This window comes from Tursiops truncatus, chromosome 3, assembly GCF_011762595.2.
Source record: "Tursiops truncatus isolate mTurTru1 chromosome 3, mTurTru1.mat.Y, whole genome shotgun sequence".
NCBI classification, from domain to species: Eukaryota; Metazoa; Chordata; class Mammalia; order Artiodactyla; family Delphinidae; genus Tursiops; species Tursiops truncatus.
The window spans coordinates 135,801,462-135,815,118 of record NC_047036.1 but is presented as its reverse complement, the minus strand read 5'-3'; the positions used below and the strand labels follow the sequence as shown (position 1 = coordinate 135,815,118).

The window sequence follows — 13,657 nt, the reverse complement described above, 5'->3', positions numbered from 1 at the left end:
CTGTGGGCCATGTGGTCTCTGCTGCAACTACTAGACTGCTATTATCACCTGAAAGCTGCCAAAGACACCATGTAAATGAATGAGAACATGTGTGTTCCAATAAAACTTTATTTACAAAAGCAGACATTGGGCTGGACTTGATCAGTGACTGTAGTTTGCCAATTGCTGTTTTAGAGCACGGATTGTGGCATCAGACTGGCTGAGACTGAATCCCAGCTCAGCCCCCGACTAGTCCTGTAAACTTGGACAAGCTCCTTAACTTTAATAAACTCCCCATTCCTTATCTATAATGTAACATTATCTATAATATAACTCCCCATTCCTTATCTATAATGTAACATGGGGTAACAGTATTTTCCTTCTAGGGTGATTGGGAAGCATAAATGAATTAACATAAGTAAAATACTAGAACAGAGCCTGTCTCTTAAAATTTTTAATGTTAATGACATTAGTCTTAAGTGTCAGGAGGGCAAAGTCCACATCAGTTGTGCTTGGCACAGTGCCTTGCAAAATGTAAGCGGTCAAGGAACACTCGTAAACAAATGAATGAGTAAATGAATGAATGAATGAATGATCTCTCACTAGGATCATGAGAAAACCAGGGTTTATTCTCTGTTTTTATTTATATATATATATATATATATATATATATATATATATATAAGTAGGCTTTTCTTTTTCGTTTTTAGTAGCATAAAAATTTCCCCTAATCCTAACTTTTAGCTGGGTTCTTCTCTATGAGGCTCAGACACCAGAATCAGACTGACATTTTCTCAAAGCCAGAAAAAAAGGGCAGCTTCCATTGTGCAAACCAGACATCCTCTGCGACAAAAACATCCCAAAGTATTTCCATGAATCCTTGGGGAAACCAATCAAAATACCAGCTTGTTTAGGAACCATCTTCCTTGACCAAGCTGACTACCTCCCAGTATCCTGTGTCTTTGAGTTTAAGACTGTGAAAGCACTAAGTAACACCCCAAACATAATTTGAGGTCATTCCTAAAATATGATTTAGCAAGTTAAGATATTTGTAGATATTTACTTTGCTATTTAAAACATTAATTATGGGGGCTTCCCTGGTGGCGCAGTGGTTGAGAGTCCGCCTGCCGATGCAGCAGGGGACACGGGTTCGTGCCCCGGTCCGGGAAGATCCCACATGCCGCGGAGCGGCTGGGCCCGTGAGCCATGGTCGCTGAGCCTGCGCGTCCGGAGCCTGTGCTCCGCGGCGGGAGAGGCCACAACAGTGAGAGGCCCGCGTACCGCAAACAAAAAAACATTAATTATGGTCACCTCAGCAGATTTCTTGGATGAATAAATATTTGATAAATATTCACAGGTATTTTAAAGGCACAGATTATGAAACAAACCAACTTTCTCAATTTTCCTGTCATTTGTCCAATTATCCCTGTATTTAGAGATTACAGAGGAAATGACTGGCTGATCTATGATTTTTTCTTTTAACCATGGTACATTGGCTTAAGTTTTTCAGAGCCTAAGGTATGGAGTTATATGACCCATTGGAGAAATCTCATTTTATCTCCTTGTGTTCATAAGTAGTTCCATCCGAGTGCATTTAAGGTGCAATTTCCCCTTTATTATTGAATTTTATACTAGTTCAATCCCACTCTGGCACTAGGAAAATATATGGCTGTCTCAGGACACTTGTCTAGAAGTGATAGAAAAACACCAGCATCTCTGGGAAATAGGTCTAAGGTTGGATAATTTAATAACCCTTATCATTTACTTAGTACTTCAGAAGTTGACTGTGCATAATTGAAAAGGCATAAGCTCTGCATCTGTGTGTGCTCACGTGCAGATTTCTCTGGTTCTCCTAGCAGTTCTTAATTAGATAAGGCAAGTATTATTCTCATCTTACAGAAGAGAAAACTAAGGAAATGGAGAGCTGAAGGGTCTTGTTCAGGATGACCATGATAGCTAGTGGCATAGTTTCATTTACAGCCAGAGGGACAAAGAGATCTCATATTTCAGAAGCTTTGTCTCATTTGTTCCATGTACTCCTTGGTAGTCTGCTGAAGGCTATGGACCCCTTCTTAGAAAATGTTTTTAAAGGCATAAAGCAAAATACACAGGATTATGAAGAAAATAAATTATTTTGAAATATAGTTACTAAAATATGAGAAAAAATTTGTAAGGTAGATCTATATAAATGTATCTCTTTATTAACACATTAAATATGGCAGGTCTAATAACTACCATAATTTTGAGGTAGTGATAAACATAAATGATAACTTAACATGTCTGAAACAACTATAATATGCAACTATAATATGCTCTAAAATATCTGTGATTTCTTTTGGTGAAAAAGTCACAGATTCTCCTAATATTACTGTGGTCTGTTGCCTACAGTCATAATAGAAGGAAATGCTAAATTTCAAGTAGAGGTTAGGGAAAATAGGAATGAAATAGTTTTCCCCATCCAAATTCACAACCCTTCTCCCTGAATTTTATCCATGGTCCCGACAAGGTTCTGTAGACCTTAAGTTAAGAACTCCTTCTCTAGTCTAGTCCTTCATAAAGCAGATGAGAAAACTGGGGGCCAGAGAGAGAAAGTGATTATTTAGGATTGCTTAGCTATGTAATAGCAGGGATAAAACTAGAACCCAGGGCTTCCCTGGTGGCGCAGTGGTTGAGAGTCCACCTGCCGATGCAGGGGACACGGGTTCGTACCCCGGTCCGGGAAGATCCCACATGCCTCGGAGCAGCTGGGCCCGTGAGCCATGGCTGCTGAGCCTGCGCGTCCGGAGCCTGTGCTCCACAACAGGAGAGGCCACAACAGTGAGAGGCCCGCGTACCACACACAAAAAAACAAAAAACCAGAACCCAGGGGTTGAAAAGGCCTTCCTTACAGGGCTATTATGAAGAGTAAATACAATAATATATGTAAATGCTGGCACAATATCAGGCACACAACAGCCATCTTGCAAAAAACATGGCCACCTGATGCAGTGGAAGCACACAGAGATGGGACTTTCTGGAAATCTCCTTAGATAAAAGGGGGACAGAGTCAGCTGTATGTGCCTTTTGCCCGTGTCCCTTTCCTTTTCCTGCCTGGAAGAGAGACATTGCGTCCACATTAGAAGGACAGTACAGGCAAATGCTAGAAGGGACATGGGGCTCTCCTCATGGTATGGAGCGGCCGCATTAACCCTGGGTCACCTACCCCCCGACTTCTCACACGACAGAAAAAAATCTGACTTGCTCAAGCCACTGATACTTGTGTTCTGTTAGGTGCAGCCAACTCCCTCACTGACACACAGCTCTTGCTGGCCGGCTGGCTGACTGTCTCTGAGCTTCTCACTCTGTAAGCGCAACACCAAGGTTTTCTGGTGAGGATCAGACGATACGTAGAACTTAACGCAGTGCCTGGCCCAATTTCAAGTGCAGAGTTAAAGGCAGCTGTTGCTACTATTTCTGTTTCAGTGTCTCGCAGTTCAGTGCTCTTTCTTCCGTATTGGCTCACAGCTTCAAAACCACACTCACCATTCCCATCTACCCCCCACCTACCCCCAGCACCCTTCTCCCCTCCCTCTGGTACACATGCCTCGAATTCAGCCTTGATTAAATGCTTATCATGTCTCACAGAAAGGAACAGTTTATGAAAATGCTGACAGAGGCAGAACACCTAATAATTAGTGGGTAACAACCACAGACATGGAAGCAGTTAGGAGGTTTATATAAATTCAGGGGATGAAAGCAACTTCTCATTTATTCCTCAGATTTCTTGCACAAGCCCTTGAGATGTTATTTCTGCCAGCAATGCTGACTTCACAAGAAGAATGTGGGATGAGAAGTGAGTGGTTGTAGGGGGCTGTGAATACCCCTTCCACCCCGCTCCAAACACCCCTTCAACCCCGCTCCTGTGGCCACTCTGCTGGACCTTTACCATCAGAGCTGGGGCCCTACGGGTGGTACTCTTGGCCTATGGTCTTGTCAACAGGACGGCGCTATTTCCCCACCTGGTCCTTTCCTTCCTTGGACATCCCTTTCCCCAGCACTGATGGACTGGGGACCACTTGGGATGCTAATTCCTTCCAAACTAGGCTTCCCGAGCCATGGGGCCTAGAAGCGAGGCACATGGCTCTCTACACTCAGGGCTGCCTGGGCCTCTGTAAGTGTACTGGGCAGGCTAAAATTTGGCACCCCTTCCAATTAATATCCTCTTATCATCATCTGTTAAAATAATATCACTAAAGAAATTCAGGTAGGAGGAAAAAAATGTCGGTAGAAGAAATAAGACTAAATTGGAATCCCAGCACCACTCCCCGGAAGTGATATTAGCAACAGTTTGCTGCGTAGCCTTCCAGAAAATTTTCATACACTGTAATGGACTGAATTGTGTTTCCCCCCTAATTCATATATTAAAACCCTAACTCCCAATGTGACTATATTTGGAGATAGAGCCTATAAGGAGGTAATAAAGGTTAAATGAGATCATAATGGTAGGGTCCTACTCCAATAAGACTGATGACCTTATAAGCAGAGGGAGAGACACCAGGGGTGCGTAGGCCAGAGAAAAGGCCATGTCAGGACACGGTGAGAAGGCAGTCATCTGTAAGCCACGGAGAGAGGCGTTGGAGAAACCTACATTGCCAACACCTTGAGCTTAGACTTCCAGCCTCTGGAACTGTGAGAAAATAAGTTTCTGTTATTTAAGGCACCCAGACTGTGGTATGTTGTTATGGCCGCCTGGGGTGACTAATACTCTGACTTCATTATGTAAGTATATGGGCAGGACAATTTATCAAAATATTTCATTGTGCTTAAACTCTCTATTTCTTCCTTCCCCCTCTTACTAAGGAGGCAGTCGGCATTTGCAATTCCTTAGCTCAGGGGTGGCTGAAGTGTCTTCCTCCTTAAGAGGTTTTCTTTACTTCCATTCCCAGGAGTACTATACATGTTTGCCAACATTCTCTCCAAAGTATATTGTCAAACTTTGCCCTTCAGATTTTGTTTAGTGGGGATGAGGATGAACAGATTTTCTACAAATACAAATGCATAGGGAATTCCCTGGCAGTCCAATGGTTAGGACTGCACTGCCACTGCAGGGGGCATGAGTTCAATCCCTGGTCAGGGAACTAAGATCCCGCAAGCCACGCGGCACGGTCAAAAAAAAAATACCAAACCAAAACACATAGAAATAGATTAACCACCCAGTAGGGCCTATTAATGTTCTAAGAAAAAAATCCACGGGAGCATCTCTTATTGTTCCATGTACTTATTCTCTTGTTAACTCTCTTTTGTGATTTTTCTGAATCAGACAACTTTTGGGGAGGTAGGTTAAAGGGTACAAAATTAAGATTATTTAACAAATTATCCAGTCCTCATAAACAGGTCCATTATTTAGTTTCAAAGTTTCACCTCTGGTGAGGTGCCCACTGATTTTGTGAGGCTAACTTCAATTATTTTCAGCATACTTTAGTTCTACCCCACCTGCATGCTTCAAATGAATTAATCACTCTTTACCACCAGGCACTTAGGAAGAAAACAAATTATTTTCTGGTGTGGACAAAAAGGAACAGCAAGAAGCAACGTCAACTGTCTACCTTCCACTCCTCTTTCGCCTGACTTCAGGGCAGAAGACACCCACAGATTGAGACCTATTTTCTAGGTGGAGGTCTCTTACCGAAAGTTTAACACTCCTTCTGGATCAGAGCGTAGAACTTGGGTCTCCCCCTCCTGTGTCTGGGAGTCCCAGGACAGGGCTGCTTGTGAGGCCATGTGCTGATGGATACATACAAACAGTCCCGGGGTTCAACAAGCACCCCTCCCATGCCTGACCTTCCAGTCTTGTCCCTTAGCTTCCTACCACCCATCTCTTCCAAGTTTGTAAACAGGACTTTTCTACTCTAGGAGCTGAGTTCAGTTAAGGGGGCTCTTCTTTTGTCTGGGTTCTGCTGGGGAGTTGTACAAAGTTATATCTTGATTTGTGATACCTTTTGAGCCAAAACATAATCATCATTTGAATACCTATTTTTTTTTAAACTCTGTTTTTAAAGGGAGAAGAAACATTTGTATGAGAATGTTCCCAGGCACAGGCAGAACTAGAGCTTTAAGAAACATACTCTTTGCCATGATTACCAATGTTTTGTTGACTCTGACCAAACACATGCACTGTACAGAGTTAGGTCTATGTTAGGAAAGAGTGGATTCTAAAAAAAATCTCCCCATCAAGAACTGCCTTTTAGAGCAGGAATGAGACCAATTAACTTGTCCACTAATTTATCCCAGTGATGTTTTAGCATTTCTTATAGATCCTCCCTCCCCTCAGGAAGCTACAGAGCTGGTTTGCTATTTAACCCAGCTGTCTATGCTAAAGTCCTGGGGCTCTCAAGGCATCAGTTTGAAGGACATTGGAAACTCCTCAAAATGTTTTATCTAGGAAGATTTTTCTAAGAACTAAAGCACAGAGAGCTGCTTTTATTATACCTTAAAATGAACAGCCCTTTAGATCTTAGATTTAGAAACAGTACTTATTTGGGGGCTTCTTAGTAAACCCTGCTCTGAGGGGCTCCTTGAATAGGATGAATGATGAGAAGAAGTCTGAGTGCTTGTGGAGGCTGCCTGGAGAGCTATGACCTCTTCTCACAGGAACGGACTCTGCCAGTAGCATCCTCTTGTGAGGGTAACTGGGACCAGCAGGGTGAGCACAACTCATGAAGACCTGTTTCTAACAGATCCTCTCACTTCGGGAGGATGAGGTGGGGTTTGAGAAGCAGTGAGTCTGATCAGGTTGATTGATTCTTTTCACCATTCATCCATCCCTTCCCCTGCTGAGGATTTCTGTGAGGGAGTCACAGCTGAGTCCCCAGTTACCCTCAAGGTCAGCTTCAAGGGCCTTGGATGAGAAGCCAGTTCCTGTCTCCTCAGCTTTAATTTCCAAGCCACAGGCCTCCCTGGCTCACTCCCCTTGCTCCATCACAGTGACACAGTGACAGGGTGGGAGATGGGTGAGGGCTGGTACTAGCCGAGTCTTAGCCAGAACTTTGTCCACAGCCCATAATTTACACGGGTTTGATGGCCTCTAGATCCTGAGAAGTAGCAGCAGTAATTGAACACTGCACTGTTTCCCAGACTTCAGTCATTAGCATAGCCACACCATGATTTTTGCTATTTCTGTGGTCCTCTATTATTATAAAATACATATTTAAAAATAATTTCCCCACTTAATAATTTTTTTTTTTTTTTTTTTGCGGTACGCGAGCCTCTCACTGTTGTGGCCTCTCCCGTTGTGGAGCACAGGCTCCGGATGCGCAGGCTCAGCGGCCATGGCTCACGGGCCCAGCCGCTCCGCGGCATGTGGGATCTTCCCGGACCAGGGCACGAACCCATGTCCCCTGCATCGGCAGGCGGACTCTCAACCACTGCACCACCAGGGAAGCCCTAAAATCTATTTTAAAAGAAAAATTTTAGGTAATCTGCACAGTTGAAATACTAGTGCCACTTGCTCCAAAGAGAAGTTTTCAACAAAAGTAAATACAATGAAAACAAAACAATATGATTAAAATTGAGCTCTGAGGCTGCCTATCTAAAGGGCTGCGCCTGAGGTGTGCTTTCTCTGTACTTAAACAAGAGAGGGGGGAGGAAGAGAGAGAGACAGAGGTTGAGAGAAAGTGTTAGAGGGGTGTTAGGGCTTTACTAGTATCAAAGTCAGACTTTCAATTTGACGTAATGGGAAGGACTAAAAGACACTGAAAAGAGTACTTTCTCATTTTATGGTCTAATATTATTGCCTATTCAGTGTTTTACTTAAGTCATCCTGTGGGTGGTCAGAGAGCAACGTATACTAGCTGAGCAGTTATGGCATCTTAAAAAGTTAGGACCAGAAGCATATAATGAAATCAACTTCCTTCTTGCATAGATGAGGGGATATGAGGACAAACTAAAATTTTTTATTATAGTAAAATACACATAACATGAAATTTACTATTAGTGACATTTAGTATATTCACAATTTTGTGCAACCATCACCACTATCTAGTTCCAGAACACTTTCATCACCCCAAAGGCCTCCCTGTACCCATTATCAGTCATTCCCCATTTCCTCCTCTCCTAGCCCTGGCAACCACTAATCTGATTTCTGTCTCTATGGATTTGCTGACTCTAGATATTTTATATAAATGGAATCATACATCTGGCCTTTTGTATCTGGCTTCTTTCACTTAGCATGATGTTTTTAAGGTTCATCCATGTTGCAGCATGTATTAGTACTTTTCATTCCTTTTTATGGCTGAATAATATTCCATTGTATGGATATACCACATTTTGTTTATCCATTCATCAGCTGATATACATTTGGGTTACTTCCACCTTTTGCCTATTGTGAATAGTGCTGCTATGAACATTCATGTACAAGTTTTTGTTTGAGTCCCTGTTTTCAATTCTTTTGGGTATATACCTAGGAGTGGAATTGTCAGGTCAAATGGTCATTCTATGTTTAAGTTACCGAGTAACTGCCAATCTGTTTTCCATAGGGGCTGTACCATTTTACATTCCCACCAGCAATGTACAATGGTTCCAGTTTCTCCATATCATTGTCATCACATGTTACTTTCTGGGTTTTTTGTTGTTGTTGTTGTTGTTTTAATTTTGGCCATTTTAGAGAGATGGACTGACTAACTAACTAACTTTGATGGAACACTAATTCTCCATTTCTTCTCTAATTAATTCTCCACTCAACAGCCAAATTAATCTTTCCAAAATGCACATCTGATCACATCACCCACTTTTTTGATCCCAGTCTCTTAGGATGAAGACAAAAAAACCCACCTAAAGTCCTCCAGACCCTGCATGGTCTGGTCCCTGTCTGCCTTTCAATCAGCACCATGAACCCCGGCCTTTCAGAAAGCATCCTCTTGCCAGAGCATGGGCTGTTCCCTCTGCCTGGAATGCTCCCTTTCCCACCCTTTCAAAGCTTAGCTCAGGCTTCATTTCCTCAGGAAAGCCACCCCCCACCAGGCCAGGGGGCTGGTCCTCAGCTGCCAGAGCACTGTGCATCTTGCCTTTTTAACACCCCTGTCTGCAGTTACACATTTATTCATGTCATTATTTCATCCTGTCGGGGAGCTCCACCTTCACTCTGCTTGCAGAGCAGAGTCAGCCAATGAAGCTTTGGACATTGCTTGAACCTGGAGCAATTGTCTTTTCTCTTTTCCATTCAGTCCTCCCAATGAAGAAGGACAAATTTTTCCTTTCTCTGCATTCCTTTGCTCAAAGACCAACTTTTCCTCCCCAAAAGCCTCATCAACCATGCAGAGCTGTCTGCCGGGTTTGCTTGATTCTTAAATTCAAAATTTACTTATAGGACAATAAAAAGCATGAACGCTGTTAAGGAAATGAAAAGACAAGACAAACTGGGAGAAAATATTTGCAAAGCACGTATATATTAAAAGAATTGGGCCTAAGATATATAAAGAGCTCTTAAAAATGAATAAGAAGATTTAAAAAAACAATAAGAATGAGCAAAAGATTTGGACACATGACCAAAGAAGATGTACAGTGGGCAAATAACACAAAAAAGATGTTCAATATCATTAGTCATTAGGGAAATGCAAATTAAAGCCACAAGGGAAACTATATACCTACTAGAATGACTAAATTTGAAAGGACTAACAATACCAGATGTTGGTGAGGATGTGGAGCTTCTAGAAATCTCACACATTCTTAGCAGGAATGCAAATGGTACAGCAATTTCGGAAAACAGTTTGGCAGTTTTGATAAAGTTACCATACAACTCAGCAATCTCACTGCTAGGTATCTACCCAAAAGAAAGGAAAACAGACATACATTCACACACAAAGACTTGTAGGCAAATGTTTACAGTAGTTTTATTAATAATACCCCCAAACTGGAAACAACCCAATGTCCATAAACTGGGGAATTAATAAACAAATTGTGGTTTATCCATACAACGGAATGCCACTCATCACTAAAAAAGAAATGAATTACTGATACATGCAAATCATGAATGAAAAGCATAATGCTAAGTGGACAAAGCCAGATACAGAAGGTTATATACATATGAAAAAGTTTTGTGTTTCAGATGCTAGAAAGACCTCCAAACAGCTCACAAGATCCCACTCTGAGAGACACAGGGTCTGGACACCAAGGAGGGGAAGCAGCGTAGGGTTGTGGCGGTGTGATGTATTGGGAGATTGGGACTGACATATATACACTAATATGTATAAAATAGATAACTAATAACAACCTGCTGTATAAAAAATTAAATAAAATTCAAAAAAAGGAGAGAGACACGGGGTGTGATGAGGCGACTAAGACTCAGGTTTCCCATATTTAGTTCCTCCAGGGAGGATTTCATCTGTATGACACTGGGGAAAACTGTAGGGAAGATCAGTGGTTTCTAGGACTGAAAGTGGGAAGAGATTGACTGCATAGGCGCATGAGAGAAATTTGGGGAGTGTTGAAAATCTTCTACATCTTGATTTTAATATTGGTTACACGAATGCATACGTTTGTCAAAATTTATCAGACCATACTCTTAAAAAAAGAGTTAAAAAAATTTTTTAAACCATTTAAAAAAAATTGAAGTATAGTTAATTTACAATGTTGTGTTAGCTTCAGGTGTACAGCAAAGTGACTCATATATATATATATATATATATATATATATATATACACACACATATATATATATATATATATTCCTTTCCAGACTCTGTTCCATTATAGGTTATTACAATGCATTGAACATAGTTCCCTGTGCTATACAGTAGGTCCTTGTTATCTATTTTATACATAGTAGTGTGTATATGTTAATCCCAAACTCCTAGTTTATCTCCCCCAAGAGTGAGTTTTATTTTATATAAATTATACCCCAATAAAACTGACTTAAAAACTTACTTGAGGGGCTTCCCTGGTGGTGCAGTGGTTAAGAATCCGCCTGCCAGTGCAGGGGACACGGGTTCGAGCCCTGGTCTGGGAAGATCCCACATGCCACGAAGCAACTAAGCCTGTGTGCCACAACTACCGAGCCTGTGCTCTAGAGCCTGTGAGACACAACTACTGAGCCCATGTGCTGCAACTACTGAAGCCCGCGCTCCTAGAGCCCATGCTCTGCAACAAGAGAAGCCACCGCATGAGAAGCCCGTGCACCGCAACGAAGAGTAGCCCTCGCTTACCGCAACTAGAGAGAAAGCCCGTGCACAGCAACAAAAACCCAACGCAGCCAAAAATAAGTAAATTAAAAAATAAATAAATTTATATTAAAAAAAACTTACTTGAAACTCAACAATAAAAAATAATTTAATTTAAAAATGGGCAAAGGACTTGAATAGATATTTCTCCAAAGAAGATATACAAATGGATAACAAGCATGTGAAAAGATCCTCAGCATCACTAACCATTAGGAAAATGCAAATCAAAACCACAATGAGATATCACCTCATACCCATTCAGATGGTTACTATTTAAAAAAGAAAGAAAAACCAGAAAATAACAACTGTTGGTGAAGATGTGGAGAAATTGGAACCCTTGGGCACTGTTAGTGGGAATGTAAAATGGTGCAGTTGCTATGGAAAACAGTATGGCAGTTCTTCAAGAAATTAGAATTACCAGATGATTCAGCAATTCCATTTATGGATATATATATGTAAAAGAATTGAAAGCTGGGTCTTGAAGAGGTATTTATACACCCATGTCCATAGCAGCATTATTCACCAAAGCCAAAAGATGGAAGCAACCCACATGTTCATCGATGAATGAATGGATAAACAAATTGTGGTATATACATACAAAGGAGTATTATTCAGCCTTAAAAAAAGGAAACTCTGACATATGCTACAAAATGAACATTATGGCAGGTGAAATGAGCCAATCACAAAAAGACAAATACTGTACATGAGGTATCTAGACTAGTCAAACTCATGGAAACAGAAAGTAGAATGGTGGTTGCCAGGGGCAGGGGCAGGGAGGTGGAGGGTGGATGAACTGTTGTTGACCAAGTTTCAGTTTTGCAAGATGAAAAAGTTCTGGAGATTGGTGCACAACAGTGTGAAATGTAAATATATTTAACACCACTGAACTGTACACTTAAAAATAGGTAAGACGGTAACTTTTATGTTATGTGTATTTGACCACAATTAAAAAAAAAACCTTAGAGTACTTTAGGAATATATATATATATTTTCTATATACAAAAAAGCCAAGATAGGGAATATATGAAATAAAAAGAGAAGACCTTCTCTGTTCCTCTTTTTTTCCCTAGTACATACTCTCATTCCCATTTCCGGCTGAGAATCATACATTCAAACATACAGCTTTAAAATGTATGTAAATGGAATGAAACTATATATATGGTCATGTAATCTGCCTTTTCCATAGTGTCCACCTCATTTTAGAGGTTTTCTATGTCAGTATACAGCCAGGGACCTCATTCTTGCTAACCACCACATTGCATTTCACAGCAGGGATGTGCATAATCTATCTCTGGATGGACAGTTGCATCATTTCCATTTTTCCCTTCTACAGACAAAGCTGCAGTAAACATCCTTGTACATCCCTGGGGGCTTGTAAGAGTCTCCCTGTGGGTCAGAGGCCTACAAATGCTCTGCTGAAGGAATGTTTACTTGAAATATTTCAGATATTGCCAAGCTGTCCTCCAAAATGTCTGCACTAAGATCACCCCTTAGCACTGTATGAGGTTGCCTTTGTCTTCACACTCTCAACAGATTATCAATTTAAAGAATATTTCCTGCTGTGCTTTCAGAGGCCTCCAAAACACCACAGCCACGCCGCCCACTTTTTCCACTGACAGTGGGGACCAGCTAGGTTGTGTTTCTGTTGTCTCTCCCTCTAAGAATACCCTCCCTTCCTCTCCCCTCCCTTCCCCTCCACTTTGCCTTCCCAAATCCTTCCAGGTGGGCTGCAGCTCCCCCTCCTCAGCAGTCTTCCTGGATGCCCCTGCCTCACCTTCTCCCTGGAGGCCTCCATGTAGTCAAGGCTTACCTAACTGCACTTTCCACTGCTTCTTCAACAGCTCCTGTTTCTTTATCTAGAGCTTCTCAGCTTTTCCCACTAAAAAATCCCTAACAGCAGGAGAGAGTGAATGCAGAACCCAGAATGTCTGGGGAGGTCAATTGCAAGTGGCTATAGGGAGAGGAAAATTTCTTTCAAGTCCCTTGTTTATCTTAAAATTCTAGTTTTATATTAAAAGTGTTTTAATTCTTGTCTCACCCCATAAAACTGGCGCTCCAGGAGATGCCCCACATTTATCCCATAGTTTTGTGAAGTCCCTGGCACGCCTCTGTAAAGCCCAGGGAGAAAAATGCAGTCTGAATCTGACCTTCCTCACTAGTCCCAAAGCTCTCCAGAAAGGGACTCAGATGTACACCTACCTGTCGGGTACAGGGAAGAAGTTCAGTAAATCCACTCCCTTGGTGTTTGGTGCACTTCCGTCTCTTTGACTTGAATCCTGGGGAGGCCAGGGAATTGCAAAGCAACTTGGTGCGTTCACACTCCCGTCGCTTAGGCGCGTTGGACGGCAGGTGGCGCCCGGGTCCTCCTCAGCGCCGAGCTTGCCCCACTCCCAGCACCAGCTCAGGGGAAGGGGCAGCGGAGCGGTCTAAAGAACTGTTTCCCCGTCTCTGCACGTACAGAGGAAGGCAGGCCGGCTCTGGGTGGC

At 42.0% G+C, this 13,657-nt stretch overlaps 1 protein-coding gene across 2 annotated transcripts in view; it reads right to left on the bottom strand.

The window, feature by feature from the left end:
- TTC1 (tetratricopeptide repeat domain 1) overlaps nucleotides 1-13,657 on the bottom strand; it is a 73,401-nt gene extending 59,744 nt beyond the window's left edge. Inside the window, exon 1 of one of the 2 annotated variants that reach the window (XM_019945247.3) lies at nucleotides 13,371-13,657. The gene's annotated coding sequence lies outside the window, so the exon portion shown is untranslated. The remainder of the gene's footprint in view (nucleotides 1-13,370) is intronic. The other variant, XM_004311292.4, reaches the window with a different exon arrangement.